We start from the raw sequence: 25,776 nt of genomic DNA on the forward strand, positions 1-25,776 counted from the left end.
GCTGTATGCACTAATAGAGAAAGATGCAAAGACATACAAAATACATTGTGTATAAAAAACAAAGATTTGTAGAGGGTGTGTGGTATGTCATTTGTTTTGTTTTGTTTTGTATTAATCAGAGGAAGACACTAAACTGTTATTTCTACATGTGTAAAACTGTTCCTGAAAGGTGAATCTTTCAGACAAACCTGCATGGCTGACCTTTCTCAGGACCTCCATAAGTCTTTCAGGTGTTTATGGTCAGCAGTCATTTGACTGGTTGGTACATGTTCTACAATAGTTGCCAAGTATTTTAATATTATCCCTGAGCTTGGATGAAAGGGATTGGTGATAGAGGAACTTGAATATAATCTGATCCAAACCCGGGAACACGTGCAGTAAGCAGTGACCCCCTGTGCCATTGTTTCCCATCTCCACCTTAAGTGAACTGTAAGAAGGTTGAAACCAGCCTGCTGAGAGTATTTACACCACAAAACCAGCAAAATCCTCACAGGACAAAAGGAATATGTATTTTCAATTATGATATATATTGTCAGATTTCCTTCCAGAAGGGTTGTACAAATATGCAATCCATCAGCAGTGCTCAAAGGTGCCTCTTACCAACAGCGTGTATCAATTTCTGAAAACTGATTGCTCAATGTTTAATAGCACAGCAGTGAAAGTTCCTGCATCAGGTAATGAGACACAGAACAGCATAGATGAGACTTGAATGAATATATCTTAACCCCAATCTCTCCAGACTTTCTGATAAAACGGGCTGCCTATTGCTGTAGAAATCCAACCAAAACTTTGAAAAGTATTCTACATATGCTGTCAAACAAGGTAAGGATGCTTTGCTGGAGTGGGATCAAGCATAAACTGACACATCTCCTTACTCACATAAATCATCAAACAGGAAGGACAGGGTCTCAGTGCATGCTAAGTGGGGAACTCTGAGATTGACAGGAAAGATGGAGTAAAAGAGAATTCTATGTCAATCTGTCTTAAAGTTGACTGTTCCACAAACGGTTGGATGTTATCATCTAATTAAGCAGCATGACACTATTATCAGATGTGTTTGTCCCTAAATTTTATACTCTTGTGAGAATTTTCTACTTGTACAGTATCTCTGACTGTTCGGTTGTTTCTGTAATCATCTTAGAATTTTACATTTCATTGTGGAAGGGGAGTAGATTGGTAACATTGACATTGATGATTTCTAAATCTGGAACTCAAATCATGACCAATAATTCCTGGGGACAACTGCTATCCAACTTACAAAACTGATACACAGATACTAAGGTCTCACTGAAAAGAAAGCATAATCTCTTTAGAAAATTTGCTTCTTGAATCCAGAGATTATAACATTACATGAAACTTCAAAGAAAATTGAAGTCAGCCAAAGGGTAATGAAGAATGAGTGATTTTATTCTTTAATACCATTATGAGACACATTTCAGCTCTGCCTGCTGACATTTAGACCACATATGCAAAATGAATCATTACAGAAGGTAATTATCCAGATAATCCCAACCCAAATCCCTAGTAATTTGATCTGGGATCACATAAGAAATGAACTTCAGTATTTTCTGAAATGAACTCTGAATATTTTCCAACATATACAAAATTATTCAAAAATTATAAATGCTCAATAATGTACAGGTTGTATGCATTATTAAATACATGTCAACTGATACTTTAAAATAATAATTCAAAAATAGACGTAGATGTGGAACCCCATCTGTGTTAGTCAGCTTCCCATTACACTGTGAAAAGTGGTTTGGTGCTTCATTACATATGATGCCAGTGTGATCCTCTACCGACTGTTCACTTTATGATCATCATCATTTGTCACTCAAATTTTTTGCTACAAGAAGGATAAATTTTAAAAGAAGTTCTTCCTCTAAAAAAGGACAATGTTAGAAATCTCCAGTCTTTTCATTAGGTTAAATAAGTAGTCATCCTTAGGTACCCATGTGGGATTGATTCCAAAATCCCCCAGATAACATGCCTTACATAAAATGGCATGATTTGCATATAACCTTACACATGTTCTGCCAAACACTTTATCTCCAGATTACTTATAACTAATACAGAATAAATGATATGCAAAACAGACTGAAATTTTAGGGAATAATGACAGGAAAAAATTCTGTTAATGTTCAGTACAGAAGCAATTTTTTGCAATATTTTCCTTCTGCGTTGTTTGAATCCACAGATAAGCATAGAGAGGACTGACTGTAAATAAATACATAAATAAATAAATAAATAAATAAATAAATAAATAAAATCTCAATGAAACTTTTAAATAAACAAAAATAAAATCATGTTCCATTATAGCTTCTGTAACTAATAAAAAATTTTATTATCCTTGGTTTTATTTCCTGAAAATTTGAAGTGTTTTATTAAATAAAGCTATCTTTAAAGAAAGAAACAATAACTTTCCCAAGCTAAAAGTATTTATTGAACACAAAAGAAGCAAAATGTTATTCATGTCTTAAATAAAAAGATAGAATGTTCCCGGGGAGATACAATATATGTTTAAGCATCCAAAAAAAGACTCTATATATTTAAGTCAGTTTATACTAAATTATGTAATTTCCAATGAATTCTGGGATAAATGATTGCTTAATTTTGGCAATTTGTGGCATATTGTTACATGTCGAATTTCAACATAAGCTATTTTATTTGAATGCCACACATTTCACAAACATGTTTAAGTCTCCATTTTCCAATGACTACTTTTAAACTTTTCAGAAAAATTCTCAGAATGTTCAATTTTTAAAAAGTATCTATTTGAGGCTTGTATTAAATGCAAGGAGAATGAGTCTGAGAAAATAGACTACTTGAATAGTCTTTTACCATTGAAAATGTTTTTCATATGCTAGGATAATATCAATAAAAAATATTTCTTAATGTCTCTGGAAATGGAGAGACAAAGAAGAAATGAAAGCATATATTAATAACAAATAATAATAAATATGCAAACTAAAGATATACGGATGCACACAACTCATTTAAACACAAGAAAGCATACATGGTCTATCTGTAATTCACTTCAAATATAATAATACAGATAAGTTGAAAGGAAATTATAGAAAATGTATATCTGCAAATATTAATTTTAAAATGCAGAAGTAGTTATATTTATATCAAATAAAGCAAATTTCAAGTCCAGAAAAATTACTAGATACAAAAAAAAGTTAATCCACAAAGCACCCAGTGTAATATGAAAGGTGTATAAACATATTTCTGTTCTTGTATTTCAAGAAACTAAAACCTTCAAAATAAGCCTTTAAAAATGTTTTTTCTAACTTTTAAGATGAGCTTTTTTTTTTAATTCAGTTAGCTAGTTTTCTATAGTTAGGTTGCTACTTTTAGTTTAAATAAGTGTTTTAATTGAATAATTTGTTGAGTGGATTTGGGTAATTTAAATACCAACATATACACAGTAAAACTCTTTAAAGCAATTATAACATTAAATAGTTTAATCATAAACATTGATTTTTATTGGTAATTCTTTCTAAGAAAAGTGTAAACTTCAAAGACCAAATAAAATTTTAATATGTTAGAATGCAAAACATGTAAAACTAATTCTCTCTTCATATATGGAATACCAATTATGGATAACTTAAGCTAAATTTTTATGTGTTTGTGATGTAATATTTATTTTATATATTTAATAAGTACAAATATTATATCATTTAATTCTTACTAATAAAAGTATAGAAATATTTTAAAATGAAGTAAGATAAAGCTCAATTCCCATTAAAGACATTCAATTTTTTCAGAACAATTTTTTAACCTATACTAGCAAAGTTGTGAGAAATTTTTTATTATGTAGTAGTCACATGGTAGAAAGAAGATACTATCTCATGTACATGCATTTGGTAGTGAAATATGACAATCATTACAGAATACTTAACAGATATCTTTATTAATACAACAATTACAAATTTGTAGGACCAATGTAATCACATATGTGCAATAAAATAAATTAATTAATATTGAAAATAAGGAAAAGGGAAATAATCCAATTTCTATGTGCCTCAAGCAATGGTATACCCATAGCAATAAATTCTTTGCAATTATTAAAATGTGAAGTTTTATGGATATTAGGTCTCCTGATTGGCAAACACTTCTGAAATATATGGTGGAGAGATCAACCCCAAAGTGCAGAATTATGTGCTCCTGGGACACATAGTGCTAAAGTGTGGACACGGACACCATGGTCAGAATTCCAGTTTTCAGTGGGTCAGAGGCATGAAAGAGATGTTCATGATCACATCAACTACCACACTGTTTGACTTTTACCATCTGCATGTGTGACTGTTATACAAACATGAATTTTGGATTCCTTAGGTACAATGCATGTGTGGAGAGTCCTTCCCCCACACCATGGTGGGACAAGGCTTCATAGATGCTCTATCTGATCCTACCTCCATAGTCAAAACTGACTATGAATGAACACTTAATTCTACTTGACCCAACCAAATCCTCTCTCTCTCCAAGATATGTACAATTTAGGGAAAAAAAGAAAAAGGAGTAACTGGTGGGTGTATAATTATAATTTAAACTGAGACATAAAGCTGAAAGAAGGTAGTCATATAATTTTCTAAGATAGTAACAAATTAACTGGAAGAAAGATAGAAATGAATTATGGGGGTTGGGCAAAAGAACAGCAGTAGGAGGAGGAATAGGAGGAGTCTAAGGAAGAAGAAACTGACATGATGATAGAGGGGCAGGAAGCAGAAGCACACACAGTCCAAAGGAACTGACCCAGTAGTTCTGGAAGCTGGAAGAAAACCTTTTAGTTTCTAAATTTCCAGTCTCAAGTTTTATTCTATAAAGTTTCCCAGACCTTGACTACTTTTCTTTTCTAGGGTTACTTTCATTCCTTTAACAAATTCCTATTCTGTTTAGAATCACCCACATGGATTTCTGTTCAATGGACTTCATATCCTTCCTTGTCTAAGACAGAAGCACTGCTTTTTGCTGCAAATTGTCTAGCATATTTTCCTCTGGCTCTTATTTTCATTGCCAAGCTTAAACTCCATCCTCTAAGTACCAAGTATTTTGAATTCATTTACTTTGTTAACAACTCGAATTGAATTTAACTGAAACTGATATATTAATTTCTTCTACCAAAAAAAAAAAATCCCCGTTCTTAAATCCCCTTTCTATTGAAGGAATCTTGTCCCTACTTAAATCTCAAAGTCATCTTCTGGACCTCACATTGCTTCATTTACTTCAACACATTGGAAATTAAAATACAGTTGATTCTACATTCACGAATGTGTCCCACCTCCTTACCATTTTCTCTACCTCATTTGGATTTGAGCCTTCATTAGCTCTTACTTAGACCATTGAAAAACCTTCATGATTCAGTTTCTCCTCCTCTAGATAAAGCTTCCTAAAAAGAACCTCTGACATTTTCTGAAAAATTATGTCATATTATTGAAATGATTGTTGCCTATAAGGGGTCAAGTCTTGTATTAGCTATTGGGACTAAAATGAAACAAAATTATGAAAATTCTTCTTTCCTGAAGAAAGGTTAATAGATACCAAGACAAATAAATACTCAGTTTCACCCATTTTTTTCCCCACCATCCCAAATGTGGAACACATAAAACTTGAATATATAATATAATATAATATAAAACATAATTATATACTAATAATATAGTTATATTACAATATAATTATAATTATATGAATTAATATAACAACAAACATAAGCTCTTGATTATGATTTCCAATCTAATTTAGTGCCTCTGTGTCAATTTTTTTGAAGTAGTCACAGAATTGAACACTTGGGACTCAATGGGTTAAAGTTAAAATGACATTTTCATGGTGGAACAAAGAAATAAAAGCATTAAATCATAACAGATTAGCTAAAATGCCATGAATTATAAAAGTATCCTGATTTCAGAGCTATTAATGTTAAAAATGAATATGGAAAATTGAAATATATGGTATGCAAGATATAAATGAGTGAATAAGCTCTAACGGGAAAATAAATAAACAGAAGATTGATAGGCAGAGGAGTCCTCAGAAAGAGGCAGACAACCCAGTAAAGACCAGAACATGTGTGATCTCTGTGAACCAGCTGTGTGATCATGAGAGGGAAGGAGAATCCTGGAAACTTCCCCATAAGGAATGGTGTGTGCAGTACCCTGTGGCTAGAGGAGCAGCAAGTCTGTGGTTTGAGCAGAGTGCATGGGGAGGAATGACTGGGAAGTGTGAAGAGGTTGCAACAAACGTGCAATCACATGGCATAAGACCCTGTAACACAGAGGACGTGGGTGATTCCTCTGAAGAAAGTAGAAGTCACTTCATGATTTAGACTCAACTTTGAGTTTACCGGGATCATCAATCTGGATGATGGAAGCAAGAGCATTTAAAACATAGCTGTAATAATCCCAGTGGAAAATAGTAATGGCTTGGACAAGAATGATTGGAAGATCTGAGGCAGAGGAGAGTGTGGGAGGAGATGGGCAGCAGTGTTTGGTACTCAGGAGGAAATGGCAAGTTGAATTTTCAACACTTAAAAGACATTCCATCACAGATATCAATTGGGCAGTTAGAGAAAGCAGTCTGGAGGTCAGAGAGAGAGCCAGAATAGAAATATAAATCTTAGAATCATCATCATCTTGGAATCATGTGTCATTTTAGGTCATGAGATTCCATGGTCCCTTTTGAAATAAGTACAGATGCAGCAGAGGAGGAAACCAGAACGAGCCAGATGTGAAACACAGATCTGTAATTCCACTTACTCAGGGAGCTGAAGGAGACGGATTGCAAATTTGAGGCCAATTTCAACAACTTAGCAAGGCCCTAAGGAACTTAAAGAGACACTGTATCAAAATTTTAATAATAATAATAATAATAATAAAGCACCAGGGATAAAACTCAGTGGTAAAGCGCCTCTGGGGCTCAATCCCCAGTACCAAAGAAAAAGAAGAAGAAAAAAATAAAAGAAGAAGGAGGAGAAGAAGAAGAAGAAAAAGGAGGAAGAAGAATAGGAAGAAGAAATAGAAGAGGAAACCTGGAGGTGGTGCAGAACTCCAAAGTTATGAGGGTGGAGAGGATGAAGCAGTCATCAGGGAGAAAGGGATGACCGTGTGAAGTAAGAGACCTCAGTAGAAACTGATTCTCCAGAACTGTGAAAAAAAATATTGTGTAGTTTAAGTCTCCCAGTCTATTGGATTTTGTTGTTGCAGCTAGAGCTGATAAAAAGAACAGATAAACTAGACAATATCTAAAATTTCTTCTAGAGATAAAATTTGAATCAGTTTTACGTATATGAGATCTATAAGAAACCCAACCCCCAGATACTTGGATTCATTACTTATTAATTAAAATATATATATATGTCATCAAAATTGAACATATTAAACCATAATTATCCACTTATGCTCTTTTGGGAGTTAGTTCATTCATTTAATTAATTTCCACCTGCAGTCTTAGAAAGCAGAACTCAGAACAGATAAGAGGTGGGAGAAACTGTAGACTATGAAGGAGGTAGAAAAACCCCACCAGAGATCAAGATTTTTTTTTTCATAAAAGTCAGTGAGAAATCACATTTTACTCACTCCATCATCTGTTGAGACAAACCCTGCATAAAGAACATATTCAGAAAGCAAAGGAAAATGTTTAATCATAATTCAAAACAGAAGAGCCATCAACTGTCAAAAACGGCCAAGAGGTGTGAGACAATCAGCTTCTTTCTTCCAGATTCATGTTCTGATTTGAAACTCCTAGTCAACTGTAATCTCAGAAGGAAATTTCCTTCCTAAACCCCACTCCCTTTCACAATAACAATTCTTTCTTCCACCATCAGAAGTCACAAATGTCCAAATGAAACTATTTGTAAATCTCTAATCAGTTTTAAATGCATATAATTTGATGCACATTTTCTCCACATGACACTGGTGCTAGAATAAGATAACCTCTCCAAACATATGATCCTAAAGATAACAAAGATGTATTCTGTAGTCACCCAGACAGCCCCTTCCTGCTTCCCACCTGATTTTTGAGAGGGTCTTTTTTCTGGTATGTCAAATTTTGGTATGTAATTAACTTTACTCTGATTCATAAGGTCTCCAATGTAAAACAAAGTTCAGCACTTACAGATTCCCTGTGAGAGCACATTGGCCATTTCATCATGTCCATTAATTTTTTTAAATCATATATGTGAATGGCAAGAGAACCAATTAAATGTGACATAGTAATATGCTTAAGAAATAATATCAAAAATAAGACCAGGCATAATTTGGATGATCAAATTACCTAGAAATGTCTGCCTGAGCATGGATCAGAGTACTGGCAATGTATTTGTAACACTTACTACACAATGTCTAAGTCACATGTAAGATCTTCATTGAAGACCAAAGTGAAAAAACATACAGTATAGCCAATATTAGATACTAAGGACATTGAAGAGTGTCTGTTTCTCCATGTTTGTCTCTGTCCCTCTTTCTGTTGCTCCCTCTGCCCCAACTCTCTCTCATACACACACAGCACTTGCTACCAGTAGATGCAGGGTAGTACCTATTTGAGTGAGCACAGCAGTCTGAACATCACCCTCAGTTTTCCAACACTGTTTTACCGTGGACTTTAATGTAAGAAGCAAGGACTCCAAAATCAGACACAATTCAGCTGGTTAGCCTCTAGTCAGTCATTTCAGTTCACAGATTCACATTAGTTTCTGCAATTGTCAAATTAAAACATTCACTTAGATGGATTGCTATGAGATTCAAGTAAGATGGAGTGCAACTGAAGTCAGTCATTGGTATTTGAATGTAAAATCTAATTAATGATACAGTATAAGCTGAGGAGTCATAGTCAGAATGTGTGTATATGTATTCAGGTGAATGAGTAATTTCTACTATTTATAAAATTTAATTTATTATTTAGTAAATATTAATTGAAATATAATTTATTGTTATTGAAAGAGTTTTTATTCCCAGTCTTTCCAAGACGAGGAATGAAGTGGTTTTTAGCTTAAAAAGGGCTTCATTCACTTTCATTAGTTAGAACTTTTTAGTTATTCCCAAACTTATCCATGAAAAAAGCTTTTCAGAACATCATATTCATCACCAGAAAAGGGTCCCTTTTATAATAATTACTCATTTGTAATGTGAATTCAGCAACAATGAACTTACTTGCCTACTACAAAGAGTATGATCACTATTACATTTCATATTTTTAAATAATGAACCAGTAGCCCATCAACAGAACAAAGAAGCAGAAGTTATCAATGAGCAATATCAACTATTGTTTTCATGAGCTAATTACACATGGAATTTGACTTGTCCTCTATTTAGATACAAAAGACGTATCCTGTAAGGACCATGTGATTGATTCCCATTTTAAATAGCAAAGGTTAGAAACAGATACAGACTAGTAGTAGTATTTTTTACTTCAAATGTGTGCAAAAATGAGGCAGGATTCATTCACTGAACAAAATTCTGAAGATAATACAGAATGAACCATTTTATTGTTATTTGAATTGAAACTATGACTTAAATACAAAATACTGACATTCTAAAGATGTCATTCATTTCATGTTTTACATATTTCTTACACATTTTATTGCTTATAAATCTGAGACAATATTAGTTCAAGTGTTTAAGAAAATATCTGACCTCTTGTTACTATACCTCTTCATAGAACTTTAAGACATGAGTAATACCTTGTTTTATTTGCAAGGCTATTACAGTCTAAGTATACACAGACAGAATAACAAGAAGTCTGAGAATTTTCTTCAAGAAATTCACAACATTTCCAAACAAATTCTTGCTGCATGGATATCATATAACTCTCATAAAGCAATAACTCTTCTGACAATTTAGAAGATGGCACTTGGTTTTAATTTTGTTTCTGATAATATTTTATCACATTTCAACAAATATTTATTGGAAGTGTTAAAAATTATTTAGCACTATGTTTCAGAAGCATTAATTAACATGGCAGTTCTGAGGTTTCCTGGGTTGGATCCCTTAACCCATCATTTCCCTTCAATCCATCAATAAGTGAAATCTTGCTTTTCACAGATCATCAAAGGTCTGCAATATAATTGAGGAAGGAATTTTAAAAATTTAAGAAATATAAAAGGCTGAAAAATCCATTTAATAAAGAGCATTAAAAGTAAAAATACAGTCTATATTAATTGTCAAAAGAATAAAACTGGGGCTGGGGATGTAGCTCAGTTGGTAGAGTGCTTGCCTCACAAGCACAAGGCCCTGGGTTCAATCCCCAGCACCACAAAAAAAAATAAATAAATAAAAAGAATAAAACTGCTAATAGTTACTAAACAAATTTAGAGGGGCTAATTGCTTTGAACAATTTTAGAGGAGAAAGAAGAGATTTTACGGGAAAAGAATTGTTTTAAAACGAGATTTATGGGCTTGCCAGAGACCACAGTACACAGCAAGAAGGCAGGAACAGGGGAGAATGTGAATGTAGTTGAAGGTTCCTAAGGAGAGTCAGGAGATTGTACCCCATTTTACTTACATGCTGACTGAAGAGTCCTGGGGCAGCATGACTCTGACTCTGTTCTGTGAAGCTGCCCAGGAAAGATACCTTGAGAAGACAGGAAGCAAGGACAGGCTTTCGTCAACACTGTGCATGAGGGGAAGCACCAAGCAAAATTCAGATTTAAATTCAGCAAAAGTCTACTGATAACATATTTGAAGACACCTCCTATGTATGTGTTAGACCAGGGATCAGTGGTACTATAGTACATAATGTCCCATTTAGTCCTGGCATCAAATAATACATTTATTACCCTGAATTCAAGTCAGAGAACTTTAATAGTTAGAGGTTCTGAAAATTAACTACCATTGTAATGATAGTCCAAAACAGAAGGCTAAGACATATGTTAAACCTTGTGAGGAATACTTTCACATAAAATAAGACCCAACATAATAAACAAAATGCATTAGATACAATGGAAAATCATCCATCATTCTCCAAACCAAGAAAATAACAACTTGAATCAACTGACATCAAATCTTTAATGAATCAGATGTTGGACTTGTTTGACAAGGATTTTAAACAATAATAAAGAGCTTTGACAATGAATTACAATGTCTCTTAAAAGAAATGAACAGGCATTTTATCTACTATATCTCAGTAAAGAAATAGAAATTATAGAAAGAACCAAGGAGAAATAATAGAACTAAAAAATGCAAAAGCAAGTTTTTTTAAAGGCAGAATCCTCAATGAACAATGGCAACAGAGGAAATTTATGAACTTGGACTGGAAAAATAGAATCTACACAGTATGAACGATATAACTGATCGACAAAAATGAACACAGATTTAAGACCCTGTGGGACAATAGCAGAAGATTCAACATTAATATCCTATCAGTCTCAAGGAAAAAGAAAGAAAATGGAGTTGAAAGCATGTGTTTGTCAGCTTTTTATGCTACGACCAAAATATGTGACAAAAAGAATTTGGAAAAAGAAAGATGAATTTTCACTCTTGGTTTCAGGGAATTTGGTCCATGGTCAGCTGGTTCCATTGGTATGGTCCTAAGGTGAGGAAGAATACCATGACAGAAAAGTGTGGCAGAGAAAATCTTCTCAATTCATGGTAACCAGAAAGGAGAGACAGAGAAACAGAGAGAAGAAGGTGCTGGAGAGAAGATAAACCCTTCCAGGGCATACTCCTAGTGGCCTTCTTTTTCCAACTAGGTCCCACCTTCCATTAGTCTATTCAAATATTAATAGTTTAATGGATTTAATGGATTTTTAGGCATTGATCCATTTGATGGGATTTTAGGTGACGATTGGATCATGAGGGCTCTCTGAATCCCTGAACCTTGCTGCACTGGGGACCATGCTTTCAACCTAAGACTTTGGTGAAACATTCCAGATCCAAACCATATTAAAGCACACTTTAAACAATGACTGAAAAGTTCTCAAGATTGCTAAAAGGTACAAAAAGTTGGAGGATGAATCTGAGTAAAACTCAAACTAGATTAATCCAAATAAATCCGTACAAATAGGCAACATTATACCTCAGAAAATTATTAAAAAGAGCAAAGTTTAAATACATCCAGAGAAAGGTACTTTCATGGGAACAAATAACAACAGATTTCTCATGAGAAACCATGAAGGGAAAAATTACATGGCGTCACACTTTTTAGGAACAGAAAGAAAAACTGTCAAAACAAGATATTCTACATAAAGAAAACCTGAGTTTTTCAATTGTCTCCTTAAGATTGGCTAAAAGCAAATCTCCAAAACAGAAAAGAAGTGAATCAGAGTACCAGGATGAACAGAAATTTGGCTGTATTAAAATAGCCGACTTTTCATTTCATGAGTTTGACAAATAATATTCAATCATTAAAATAATTATTATAATACCATCCAATATGCAAGATAAATGATAAAGTGGGGAGGAAATAAAGTTTCCACACTGCACAGAAAGTGGTAACTTGTTGATATCTGTAGCTCGTGATGAAGTTGCTGTTATGGTTTGCCTACATCTCCTTCATATCTCAAGTGTTGCCAGTGTGATAGTGTCAAGAGGTGAATAGACAATTCTCCTCTCTGCATGGGATTAAGGTCCTCCTAAAAGAGGCTTCATTGTGCCGTGCTGACTTGCATTTCCTGCCTTTTATCATATGAGGACATAGCCAGAAGGCCCTAATCAGATGGTAGCACTTTGAGCTTAAACTTCCCAGCCTCAACAACTGTAAGGACATAATTTTTTTTTTCTTCAGAAATTTCTGTCTGTTATTCTGTTATAGCAGCACAAGGGGACTAAGGCAGTCTCATATATATTGCAATGTCCAGGGCAACCACTACAAAAACTGTAGAGGTATGTACTCAAGAACTATGTCAGTAAACCAAGATAGGGTCTTAAATTATGGTCTCTAACTCCCAGAAATTCAAGGAAACAAAAGCAGAAGAATTAGGACCAGAGCAAAGAAAAAACAAGTAATAAAACATCATGTTTAAGCTAAAATTAAAAAGAAAGACAACACCAGATTCTGGTGAGGATATAGAGAAATGATCACTCATACATGTCTGATGGAAATGTATAAATGTTCAATGTGAAAAACCATTTGATAGTTTCTTATAAAACTATGCTGCTCTCTTATGACCTACCAATTGCATTCATTCCAGAAATATGAAAACATTGCAGCAAAAACCTATAATGTCTGTTTATAGAAACTGTATAATGGCAAAAAAATGAAAAATATAACTTTCAATTAGTGAAACACACTGTCATATAACATCCATATCATTGAAAACAATTTACCAACAAAAAGTACTAAATTCTTGTTACACACAACTTGGATAAAATATATAGGATTAAAAACTTCAATTCCTGAAAGTTGCATACTCTGTATATAATTTATAAAATATTGTAAATGATAAAAGTATAGGGTGTGCCTGTCAACCTTGGTGATAAGGTGGTAATACCTTGGTATTATCAAATATTACTTAACATTATTTGACTCAGTTCTTTATCTTCATGGTGGTGGGAAGACAGAAATTAAACAAGTGATAAAATCATATCATATTCTTTCTATTTGTATATGTATACACACATACACACACACACACACACACACATAAGTAAAACTGGGGAAATCTAAATAAAGTTGGTAGATTATACCAAGGTCAATATCCTATTTATAACATTATACCACAATTCTTTAATGTTACCATTAGGAAAATTTGACACATATTTCTACATTTCCTTATGGTTTCAAACCTACATTTGTGTCAATAAAAAATATCAAGAAAAATAAAATACCTTTGGCCACTTGAACCCCATCTATCTATCTAAGATGTTGAAAATAATTAGGGAAAGTTACTAAATGGGAGTCTGTTAATCGGTTTCCTTTACAGTCAACTGTGAAGGTGGTTGGATTAAAATGCCAGGACAAGGGATTTGCTTTTTTCTACCTTCTGAGATACCCTCTTCTAGATGAATGTATTCTTTGATTTCTAAGTTGAACAGATGATGAATGGGGACTCAAAACACAAATGTGACCAGGCACATGTAATGGTATGAAATTAGTACTGTATTCCATCAAAGGAAGTTTAAAAACTCTAATTATACTGCACTCCTATCTCCCACTCCATCCCTAGAAAAGGGAGGACAGAACTGGGCTTCTAAGGCTCTCTGAAATAATTATACTAGAGTGAGAATGTAAACTTCATATGTCACATTCACTGTTTTTCCTGTTGCTATAGCAATGCCTCCCTTGTAGTAAACATTTCAACTGAGCTTTGTTGAATAAAAAATGAATGATTAAAGAGGAAAGAAATGTGGGAAAGTGCTTCTGGGTGTACAACAAGAAAACAGGGAAGTTCAGAAACTTTGTAAAGCTAGAGATAGAAACAGGGTTGGAGAGCCTTTGGAGTAGGTTGGACTCACCTGCTTACCCCGGAGCATGGCTCCTCTCCTACTACAGGACTGTTGTAAGGGAGTTCCCAGAATCTACAAAAAGGTTTTAGTACTTTGATCACAAATCTAATGAAAAAGACCACTGGGCCAAATTGAGCAGTCAGCCGACTCTGCCATCTGGAAAAGAAACCTGTGGGTTGAGCAATAACATCTCTGTGGTTCGTATAACCTTCATAAAACTATAAGCTTCTTTCTCATGCCCTGAGCGTTAAGGAAACAACTCAGGTACTCATACAACCCTAGGAAAGGGAAATTACATTACAGCAAGTTCCTGGATTTTCCCTTTGCTTCATATATCCTCTAATTAAGGCTGAAAAAGCCAGAAAAGCAGATTTTTTTAAAGCCCCAGGAAAGCTTTCTCTCAGGTCACAGGCACCAGAATGCCACCACAGAAGAGGAAGAGGATTTTGGTGAGGAGGCTGAAGAAGAAACCTAACGCAGCTCCCCATCACCTCAGTCTTCCTGATTCTGTCAGCCTTCAGTCGTTCCTTTTTTTTCTTCAGAATTTGTGTTTGCTGCATCTTTCTTTCTCTTCTCTTCTTTTTTCTTTTTTCCTTTTGGGAGGGGTGTAGAATAGTGCCTGATACATTGTAGGCACTCAGTAAATATGCGTAGAATGTCTCCCCTCTCTTTTCATTCTGATAAACTTAGATTTCTTCCTTTCTGGAAGTGGGTGCTGTATTTCCATCTGGCTCCCACTTCTCATATCTGTCAAGTTAATATCTCCTATTTCCAAAAAAATTCTCCCAAGAAGCTGGGTTTCATCCAGACCCCATTTAGAACCAGTCAGGTGCTGGAAATGTGGACAGTTGCAACCTTGGGAAGCCCAATTAGAAAGAGGTCAAAGGCAGCAGCAGGTAGAAGTCACTTGCAGTGATGGGATGCATATCCCATACTAGGAGTTTTAAAGAGGGGAATCTTCTGGGACCCTCTCATCTCTCCAAGCCATGAATGTTAATTAAGGAGATCCCGGATGCGCGAGAGTGATGGGGAATGAAGAAAAGACAAATGTAGGGAGAAAAAGCTGGGCCCAGGTGGGTAGTCAAGCCCTGGTGAAGCTTGACTGATGCAGAGCCAGCTCAGCAGATTTATTATATAGGTTTCATCATCAAAAGGTTAATTGTTGGAAAGTTTTAGCAAAGCAAGCAATCTGAAGGTCACAGGCCTGGCAAGATATTAGGGTCATCCTGTTTTACTCAGAATTCTCTGTCCCTGGGAGAAGATGCTGAACTCAAGGCATCAACTGATACAGATTCACACCTTCCAAGGTAGGCCCCCTGGCAAGCGTATCCATAGCAACTGGGACATCTTGATCTGTACCTTCACTCATGCTACTCCTAGCACAAACGCAGCCAGGGGAGTCAGATTGGCCATGATTCAGATTACCCCTTTCAACAGAATCCATACTTTTTAAGGTCATTTTCAGGCATTTCCATGCTTCATCCCTCAGGTTCAGCAGAGGAATTGACATTATTATTTTCATTGTCAGTCTCCCTCTCATCTATCCTGAGTTCTTTTCTCCCTTGGAGGGTTCTGTTCACTGAGGCAGATGTGAATCCTTCCCCTTTCTGCCATACTTCTTCACACAGTGCATTATTTCCCTGATGGAAGAGGTAATCAAAAGGGAGTAGACTAAGCTTGGTCACTAAGCTTCCAGAAGTTCCCTCCTCATCCCTGCCTTTTATCCCCCTCTAAAAAAAAAAGAATGACATCTCTGATATGTGAGAATACATATGCCATCACCTAAATGGGAGTCACTCTCCAGAAGAGGAGCAATAAGACACCTCTGCCTTTTATTTTTTACAATATCTTATCTTTTTTTGTTATTGCTTTTCCTCCCTACCTTTGATTTTGTCTTAGCCTACACTTCAGATTTCTATCTTGTGTTGAAGTTGCTGTTTTTTTCATATTGAAAAGATGACAGTGTCCCACATGCCAAAAATAAATGGGAATTGGGAAAAGGGAGAGAGGACAGAAAATAAGAAAGCCTCACAAGATAGAAAATTTTTAGACAATAACCACTTTTTTTCATTCAAACATCATGGGAAAACACATGGACCTATCTAAGCCCAGTAGGAACAAGGTGTCCCTCTCCCATCTGGCTAGAGTGGTAAAAGAGCTTTATTTGAGGAAGGATTTTAAGCACTGTGAAGTGGTGCCAGGGACTTCCTGTGGTGTCCATGGAAGACATGTGGAGAGCAGTAATGAGGCAGTTCAACCCCTCGCCCAATAGGCAGGCAAAACTCCCACCACCCAGTAATAACAAGATAACCTCCATGGAGTGTCCATGGAGACCAAGTGAGAAACTTGACAGTGATGAGGTGGAATTCTCCATTTACTACCACAGCAATACAACAACGAAAGCCAGATAAAAGAGTAGATTTAAATAAGATCCAGAGTCTTATGGCTTAATATCCAAAATATCAAAGTTACAGTTGAAAATACCAAGAATCAGAAAAATTGTAAACCGATTGAAAAAATTCAACATATGACAACACTGCATGAGAGAGAGAGATGTTGGAAATATCTGACAAAGATTTTAGAGCACAATAAGAACTTTTAATTAGCAACTACAGCCTTCAATTGGAAGATAAAAAGAAAAGGCTCAGCAAAGAAACAAAAACTTCCATAAAAGCTAAAAGATAAAATGAAGGGATAAATTTAAATTTTAGAACTGAAATCTGCAACTGAAAATTTGCAACTTTAAAAAAAATATTTAATGAATAGGATAAGCAGAAAATAGAAGTAACAGAGAAGAGTATCAATAAACCTGAAGATGGAATTATAGAAATTTTTCCACAGAAGCACAGAGAGAAAATAGACTAAAAACAAACAAACAACAAAACCTCATTGGTCTGTGGGAAACAACAAATTTTAACATTCACATCATTGGAGTTCAAAAGATGAAGAGAAAGAGGGAAGAACTGAAAAGTAACAATAATTACTGAAACTTGATAATCTTACAAAAAAACAAAACCAACACAATAAAAACTCTAAGTACTGAACAAGATTAGGAAACAAATTTTAAACAAATCCACAAATAGAGGAAATAAAATTTTACTGATATGGGTAATGCATTTCTCATCATAAACCTTGGAGACCAAAAATAAGAAGCAAAACATTTTTTAAAGGCAGATATAACTGTTCATTCAACTTCTTTACAGATAAATATGTTTTGTTTTCATTTTCAGGAATGAAGATAAAATGAAGATATTTCCAGTTGAAGGAATAAAGATAACTTGTCACTGGTGGATATAATTTTTAATATTGCTAAAGAGGTTACCTGAAAAAAAAAGGAAATAATAAAGAACAGAATATCAGGAAGGAAGGAAGAACACTAGAAAGAATAAGTGTATGAATAAATATAATGAATTCTCCTTCTCTTGGGTTTCCAAAATCATGGATGAGGGTTGAAGCACATATTTGTTTATTTATTCATTTACTTATATTTTAAAAATTTTACTTGGTCTTTTTATACAAGCTTGGAATATATCTTATTCTAATTAAGACCCCAGTCTTGAGTATGTGCATGATGGTGAGATGCACTGTGGTGTAGTCATATATTTACAGAGGACAGTGAGAGTCTCTAGATTCATCCATTTACCAGCAAATGTCATAAAGTCATTCTTTTTTTGACTGAATAATATTTAATTATGTACATATATAATACAATTTCTTTATTCATTCATTTGTTGATGGGCATCTAAGTTGGTTCCATAGCTTAGCTATTGTGATTTGAGCTGCTATAAACATTGATGTGGCTGTGTCACTGAGTATGCTGATTTTAACTTCTTTGTGTATATACCAAGGAGTGGGATAGCTGGGTTAAATGGTGGTTCCACTCCTAGTTTATTAAGGAATCTCCATACTGCTCTCCAGAGTGGTTGTACCAATTTGCAGTCCTATCAACAACATATGCGTGTACCATTTTCCCTAAATTCTCACCAACATTTATTGTTTTTTGTATTTTTTTTTATTGTAAACAAATGGGATACATGTTGTTTCTCTGTCTGTACATGGCGTAAAGGCATACCATTTGTGTAATCATAAATTTACATAGGGTAATGTTGTTTGATTCATTCTGCCATTTTTTCCCTTCCCCCCCTCCCCTCTCACCCTCCCCCCCCATCTATACAGTCCTTCCTTCCTCCATTCCTGCCCCCCTCCCTAAACCCAACTCCAACCCCAACACTAACCCTTCCCACCCCCCATTATGTGTCATCATCCACTTATTAGCGATATCATTCTTCCTTTGGTTTTTTGAGATTGGCTTATCTCACTTAGCATGATATTCTCCAGTTTCATCCATTTGCCTGCAAATGCCATAATTTTATCGTTCTTTATGGCTGAGTAATATTCCATTGTATATATATACCACATTTTCTTTATCCATTCATCAATTGAAGGACATCTAGGTTGGTTCCACAATCTGGCTATTGTGAACTGAGCAGCTATGAACATTGATGTGGCTGTATCTCTGTAATATGCTGATTTTAAGTCCTTTGGGTATAGGCCAAGGAGTGGGATAGCTGGTCAAATGGTGTTTCCATTCCAAGTTTTCTAAGGAATCTCCACACTGCTTTCCAGAGTGGCTGCACTAATTTGCAGCCCCACCAGCAATGTAAGAGTGTACCTTTCTCCCCACATCCTCGCCAACACCTGTTGTTGCTTGTATTCTTGATAATTGCCATTCTAATTGGGGTGAGATGGAATCTTAGGGTGGTTTTGATTTGCATTTCTCTTATTACTAGAGATGTTGAACATTTTTCCATATGTTTGTTGATTGCTTGTATATCTTCTTCTGTGAATTCTTTTTTTAATTGGTTCTTAATTATACATGATAGTATAATTCATCTTGATAAAATTATACAAGCACTGGATATATCTTATTCTAGTTAGGACTCCATTCTTGTGGGCAAACAGGATGGAGGGATTCACTTAGGTAATTTCATATGTGTGCATAGGAAAATTATGTTAGATTTATTCTACTGTCCTTATTCTTAACTCACATCCCTCCCTTTCATTTCCCATTGTCTAATCTACTAAAATTATCTTTTACCCCCCTCCCCCCTACCCGTATATTGTGAATTAGCTTCCATATATCAACAAAAATGTTAAACTTTTGCTTTTTGGGGGGATTGGCTTATTTCACTTAGTAGGATAGTCTCCAAATCCATCCATTTACTGGCAAATGTCATAAAGTCATTCTTCTTAATGACTGAGTAATATTCAATTGTGTATATATACTACAATTTCTAAATTTATTTGTCTGTTGATGGACATATAGGTTGGTTCCATACATCCATAGCTTAGCTATTGTGAATTGTGCTTCTATAAACCTTTGTGTAGCTGTGTCACTGTAGTATGTTGATTTTAAATCATTTGAATATATGCTGAGTAGTGAAATAACTGGCTCAAATGGTGGTTCCATTGGTAGTTTTTTGAGGACTCTCTACCCTGCTTTCCAGAGGGGTTGCATCAATTTGCAGTCCTATCTGTAAGATCAGATGGAGGTAACCTAAGGACAGGTAGGCCAGAAAAAAATTTTATTGGGACACTCTCAGGCGAGGTTCACTGGTCCTCCAGGGTGAGGGCTGAGGCGGAGGGCAGGGGAAGTCACACAGGACAGCTCTGGCAGGGTGACTTTTCTGTAGTCCGGATTAGGTGTGGGGAAGGCTTGAGAGTTTAGTGTACCCCTGAGGTTGGCTGGAGATCCTGCAGGGACTTGTGTCCCTCTGGGATTGGCTGGGACTCTGCTGACTGATGGTCGGTTGCCAGACGCCATTAGGGTCTATCTGTCAGCACCTGATTGGTTGTTCCCCAGAACATGATCGAGCTACAGTTGTTCCTTGGCGCAGGAGTGGGCTGCCTGATGCCCTGGCCCCACCCAGTCACCTCAGACTGCCCTAACGCCACCAACAATGTTTGAGCATCTCTTTTCCCCACATCATTGCCAACATTTGTTTTTACTTGTATTCTTAATAATTGCCATTCTAATTGCAGTGAGATGAAACATCACTTTAATTTGCGATTCTCTAATTGCTAGGGCTCTTGAACTTTTTTTTTCATATATTTATAGATCATTTGTATTTCTTCTTTTTTTTTTTTTTTGGTACTGGGGATCGAACTCAGGGCCTTGTGCTTGCAAGGCAAGCACTCTACCAGCTGAGCTATCTCCCCAGCCCTGTATTTCTTCTTTTAATAAAGGCATCTTCAGTTCCTTTGCCCATTTATTGATTGGATTTTGGGGTTTGTTTTGTCTTGTTTTGTTTGTTTGTTTTTGGTTTTTTGTTTGTTTATTTATTTATTTATTTATTTATTTATTTATTTTGGTATTAAGCTTTTTGATTTCTTGTATATCCTGGAATTTAATGCCCTATCTGAGGTGCAGGTGGAAAAGATTTTGACAAAGATTTTCTCCCATTTTGTAGGTTTTCTCTTCACCCTCTTGTTTCTTTTGCTGTAAAGAAACTTTTTCGTTTGATGCCATAACATTTATTGATTTTTTATTTTATTTCTTATACTTTAGGAGTCTTGTTCAGGAAGAACAACATATTTCAATTGTTACTTGGCAATATGTTCAAGTGTTTGGCTTACATTTTCTTCTCCTATGTACAGTTTCTGCTCTAATTCCTAGATCTTTGATCCACTAAGAGTTAATTTTTGTGCAGGGTGAGAGATAGGGGTTAATTTTCATTCTGCTACATGTGGAGTTCCTGTTTTTTCAGCACCATTTGTTGGAGAGGGTATCTTTTCTCCAGTGTGTGTTTTCGTGTTTTGTCTATTATGAGATATCTGTATTTATGGTGGTTTGTCTCAGTGTCTTCTATTCTGTTCCATTAGTCTTTACATCAGTTTTGATGGAACTATAATGCTCTTTTTGTTACTATATTTCTGTAGTATAATTTAAGGTCTTATACTGTGATGCCTCCTGTTTTATATTTCTTGCTAAGAAGTGATTTATCTATTCTGATCCTCTTATTTTTCCAGATGAAGTTTAGGATAGCCTTTTCTATTTCTGTGAAAAATATCTTTGGAATTTTAATGAACATTGCATTGAATCTGTATAGCATTTTTGATAGTATGGCTGTTTTGACAATATTGATTCTGCCTATCCAAGAACATGGGAGGTCTTTCCATCTTCCAAGGTCTTTCTCAATTTCTTTTATTAGGGTTCTGTAGTTTTCATTGTAGAGATACTTCATCTTTTTCATTAGATTGATTTCTAAATTTTTTTTTGAGACTATGTGAGTAGGATGGCTTTCCTAATTTCTGTTTCAGCCAATTCATCACTGGAATATAGGAATGCAATTGATTTGTGGGTGTTAATTTTGTATTCTGCTACTTTGCTGAATTTGTTTATGAGTTCTAGAAGTTTATTGGTGGAGTTTCTTGGGTCTTCTAAATATAGAATCATGTTGCTGGCAAACAGATGAAGTTTGTGCTCTTCTTTTCCTATTCACATTACTTTGATTTTCTTTTCTTTTGCCTGACTGCTCTGTCTAGAGTTCTAAGGAGTATGTTAAATAGAAGTTGTGAAAGTGGGCATCCTTGTCTTGTTCCTGTTTTTAGAGAATATGCTTTCCATTCCCTCCCCCCATTTAGAATGATGTTGTCCTTGGGTTTGTTATATAGCTTTTACAATGTTGAGTATGTTGCTTCTATGCCTAGTTTATCCAGTGTTCCAAAACTAAATGGATGCTGTATTTTGTCAAATGCTTGTCTGCATCTTTTGAGATAATCATATGATTCTTATATTTAAGTCTACTTATGTGGTAAATTATATTTATTGATTTCCATATGGCGAACCAATCTTGTATCCCACGAATGAAAACAACTTGATCATGGTGCACTTTTTAATGTGTTTTTCTATACGATTTGCCAGTATATTATTGAGATTTTTTGCTTCTATGTTCATGAGGGATATTGGTAAGAATTTTCTTTTCTTGATGTACCTTTTTCTGATTTTGCTATCAGGGTGATACAAGGTTACTACAGTAAGTTTGGAAGAGTTCCCTCCTTTTCTTTTTTATGGAATAATTTGAGAAGAATTAGTGTTAATTCTTTTTTTAAAGGCCTGGTAGAACTCTGCTGAGAATCCATCTGGTCCTGGCTTTTCTTCATTGGTAGGTTTTTGATGGCTTCTTCAATTCCATTAAGTTGATCTGTTTAAACTTTCTATATCCTCCTGGTTCAATTTGAGCAAGTCACATGTCTCTAGGAATTTGTAAATAGTTTCAAGATATTCTAATTTTGGGTGCATAAATTTTCAAAGTAGTTTCTATTCTCTCTATTTCTGTAGTGTATGTGGTGATATTTCCATTTTCATCACAAATTTTAACAATTTGAGTTTTTCTTCCTTTTTTAGAGTTATCTTGGCTAAGTGTTCATCAATATTGTTTATTCTTTCAAAGAACCAAATTTGTGGTTATTGACTTTTTTGAACTTTTAAATCTCAATTTCATTGAGTTTTGCTCCTATTTTGATTATTTTCTGTCTTCTATTGATTTGGGTGTTGACTGGTTCGTCTTTTCCTAGGGTCTTGAGATATAATGTTGGATTATTTATTTGTTATGTTTCTATTCTTTCAAGAAATGAGCTCAATGCTTTGAACTTTCCTCTTAGAACCACCTTTATACTATCACAGAGGTTTTAATCTGTTGTATCACTATTCTCATTTACTTCTAAGAAATTTTTATTTCAACCTGACTTCTTTTGCTATCCATTCATCAATCAATATTGAATTATTTAGTGTCCAGGTATTAGAGTATTTCTACTTTTGTCTTATTACTGATTTCTAATTTCATTCCCTTGTTAACCAATAGTATGCAGGGTATTATCTCTATTTTTTTTTTAAATTTGCTAAGAGTTGCTTTATGGCCTAACATGTGGTCTATTTTAGAAAATGTTCCATTTGCTGCTGAGAAAAAGGTGTATTCAGTATTGATGAATTAAATATTCTATATATGCCTCTTAAGTCAGGATTTTGATTATATATTTTAGTTCTGTAGCTTCTTTATTTACTTTTTGTTGGGATGATCTATCTAGTGTTGAGAGAGGTGTTAATGTCACCCATATTATTGTGCTGTATTCTGTTTGATTCTTGATATTGAGGAGGATTTGTTTGATGTACATAGCTGCTCCATTATTTGAAGCATAAATATTTATGACTCTTGTTTCTTCTGATTATATTATTGCCTTAAGTGGTATAAAATGAACATCTTTGTCTCTTTGGATTAGCATTGGTTTGAAATCCACTTTTTCTGATATGAGAACAGACATCCCTGCTTGTTCACAAGGACCATGTGAATAATATATTTCTTCCCATCCTTTTGCCTTCAGTCTGTGGATGTCTTTGTCTATGAGTTGAGTCTCTTGGGAGAAAACCTATTGTTGGGTCTTGCTTTTTGATCCAATCTGCAAGCCCAAGCCCATTATGTCTTTTGAATGATGAGTTCAGACAATTTACTTTCAGTGATATTATTGAAGGATAGTTTTTACTTTCTGGCATTTTGGTTTATTTATAGTTTTTAAGTTGAATTAGATTCTTTGAGTAATCTTCTAGTGTTGTTTCTCCCTATACTGGTTTTCATTTTTATTCTCCATTGCTTCTTCATGAAACACTTTATTGAATATGTTTTATAGTGCTGGCTTTCTAGTTGTTAATTATTATAAATTTTGTTTATTGCAGATAGTTTTTATCTCATTTTCAAACTTGAAGCTTAATTTTTGCTGAATACAGTATTCTTGGTTGGCATTTATTTTCTTTGAGGGGTTGATATATATATTATTCTAATCCCTCCTAGCTTTTAGAGTTTGGGTTGATAAATCAGCTGAGACCCAGATTGGTTTACCTCTGAATGTGATCAGTCATTTTTCTCTTTTTGATTTTAAAATTCTATCCATTTTCTGTAAGGGAGGCATTTTCATAATAATGTGTCTTGGAGTGGATCTATTATAATTTTGTATATTTGAGTCATATATGCTTCCTGTATTTGATTTTCCATTTCATTCTTAAGGTTTGAGTCCTTTTATTGTGTAGATCAATGAGTTGTTAGTTGGGGTTTAAGACTTCTCAGCTTCTCAGGAGATTAGTATGAGATGATATGGGAAGAACTGTCCATTCCATTTCCAGGATGTGTTTGGCACTAGGTTCTATGAGAGAAGTTCTTGTAGTTGGAGTTCCTGGTTGCAAGGAATTAAGTTTAGTGAGGTTACAGTTGGTTTACTGCATGGTAAATTGCTGGCAGTGTTGAATCAACATACCTCTAGAGCATGGTAAATGCTGAACTACATTGGGAGACTGTACCCCAGAAATATCCCCAGGGTGCCACTCATGGGACAGGGGAGCTTATTTTTTGTGCTTCTTTGCTCTCAGATATTGCCCTTTCTGGCCTTTTGGAGTCAATCACCAAGCCACCAAAATGGCAGATCTGAAGGCTTATCAGTGGGCTGGGTGGGATGCTAGGTGGGCCAGGACTAGGCAGTATGGTCAGGGGCAGGATAGGCAAGCCAAGATCCAAGTGCCCTTACACTCACCCTTTCAGCTTCTGGTCCTGCTATAGCTAGCCTTGTGAGCAAGCCCCTGTAAGCTGTGGAACTCACAGAGTTGTGGAGAACCCAAGTCTCTTCAACCTGTGTTACCCTAAGCAAAATGCTATCAGTTTCTGATTTTCTCCGGGTTTATTAGACTCAGTTAAGTCTTTGCTATGCTCAGCTAGGTTCAAGGGGACCTAGCCACAAACTCACAACAGGTCTGGGTTTCCAGTTTCTATTGATTCCACAGCACTGTAATCCCAGGATGGCTCCTGGTTCAGCTCTCTGCAATTAATAAAATCTGTGTGAGTTTCAAACAGTCTCTGGTTTGGCTAGGCAAGACTGCTCCTATGGTCTCAGGATTTTTCCACTCTAAGCTTCAGGGAGAAGTAGTATTCCTGCTGCTTGACTTCTATGTAGCCAAGCTAGGAGAAATGCTACCTCACTTTAATCCACCATCTTGCCTGACACCTTAAAGTATATTTTAGCTGTGCAATATGTTCTGAATATACCTGGAGGTTATATTTTAAATAATTATGTTTTAAATATGGTAGTATATAAAGACATATTAAGGGGAGTAAAGTTTCTGTAATTTACTGAAACTATCAAAATGATGATACCAATAGATTATACAACTTTAGCGAGTTGTGTAAATTTAATACTTATGAAAACCATTAATAAACTATACAAAGAAACACTCCAGAATACTATGCATCAATCAAAAATAATTATAGTAAATGTTCAAGTAATCCATAGCAAGGCAGGATAAATAAAACAAAAACCAGAACAGACATAACTAAGAGAAAAATAAAGAAATAAAATA

General features: G+C 35.0%; 1 non-coding gene across 1 annotated transcript; it reads left to right on the forward strand.

Annotated features, from left to right (window-relative positions):
• Nucleotides 1–10,177: 10,177 nt before the first annotated feature.
• Trnav-cac (transfer RNA valine (anticodon CAC)) lies at nucleotides 10,178–10,251 on the forward strand. The gene has a single exon. It is a non-coding gene; the product is annotated as a tRNA-Val (tRNA).
• The last annotated feature ends 15,525 nt before the right edge of the window (nucleotides 10,252–25,776 follow it).

This window comes from Sciurus carolinensis, chromosome 1 (assembly GCF_902686445.1).
Source record: "Sciurus carolinensis chromosome 1, mSciCar1.2, whole genome shotgun sequence".
In the NCBI taxonomy this organism is placed as follows: domain Eukaryota; kingdom Metazoa; phylum Chordata; class Mammalia; order Rodentia; family Sciuridae; genus Sciurus; species Sciurus carolinensis.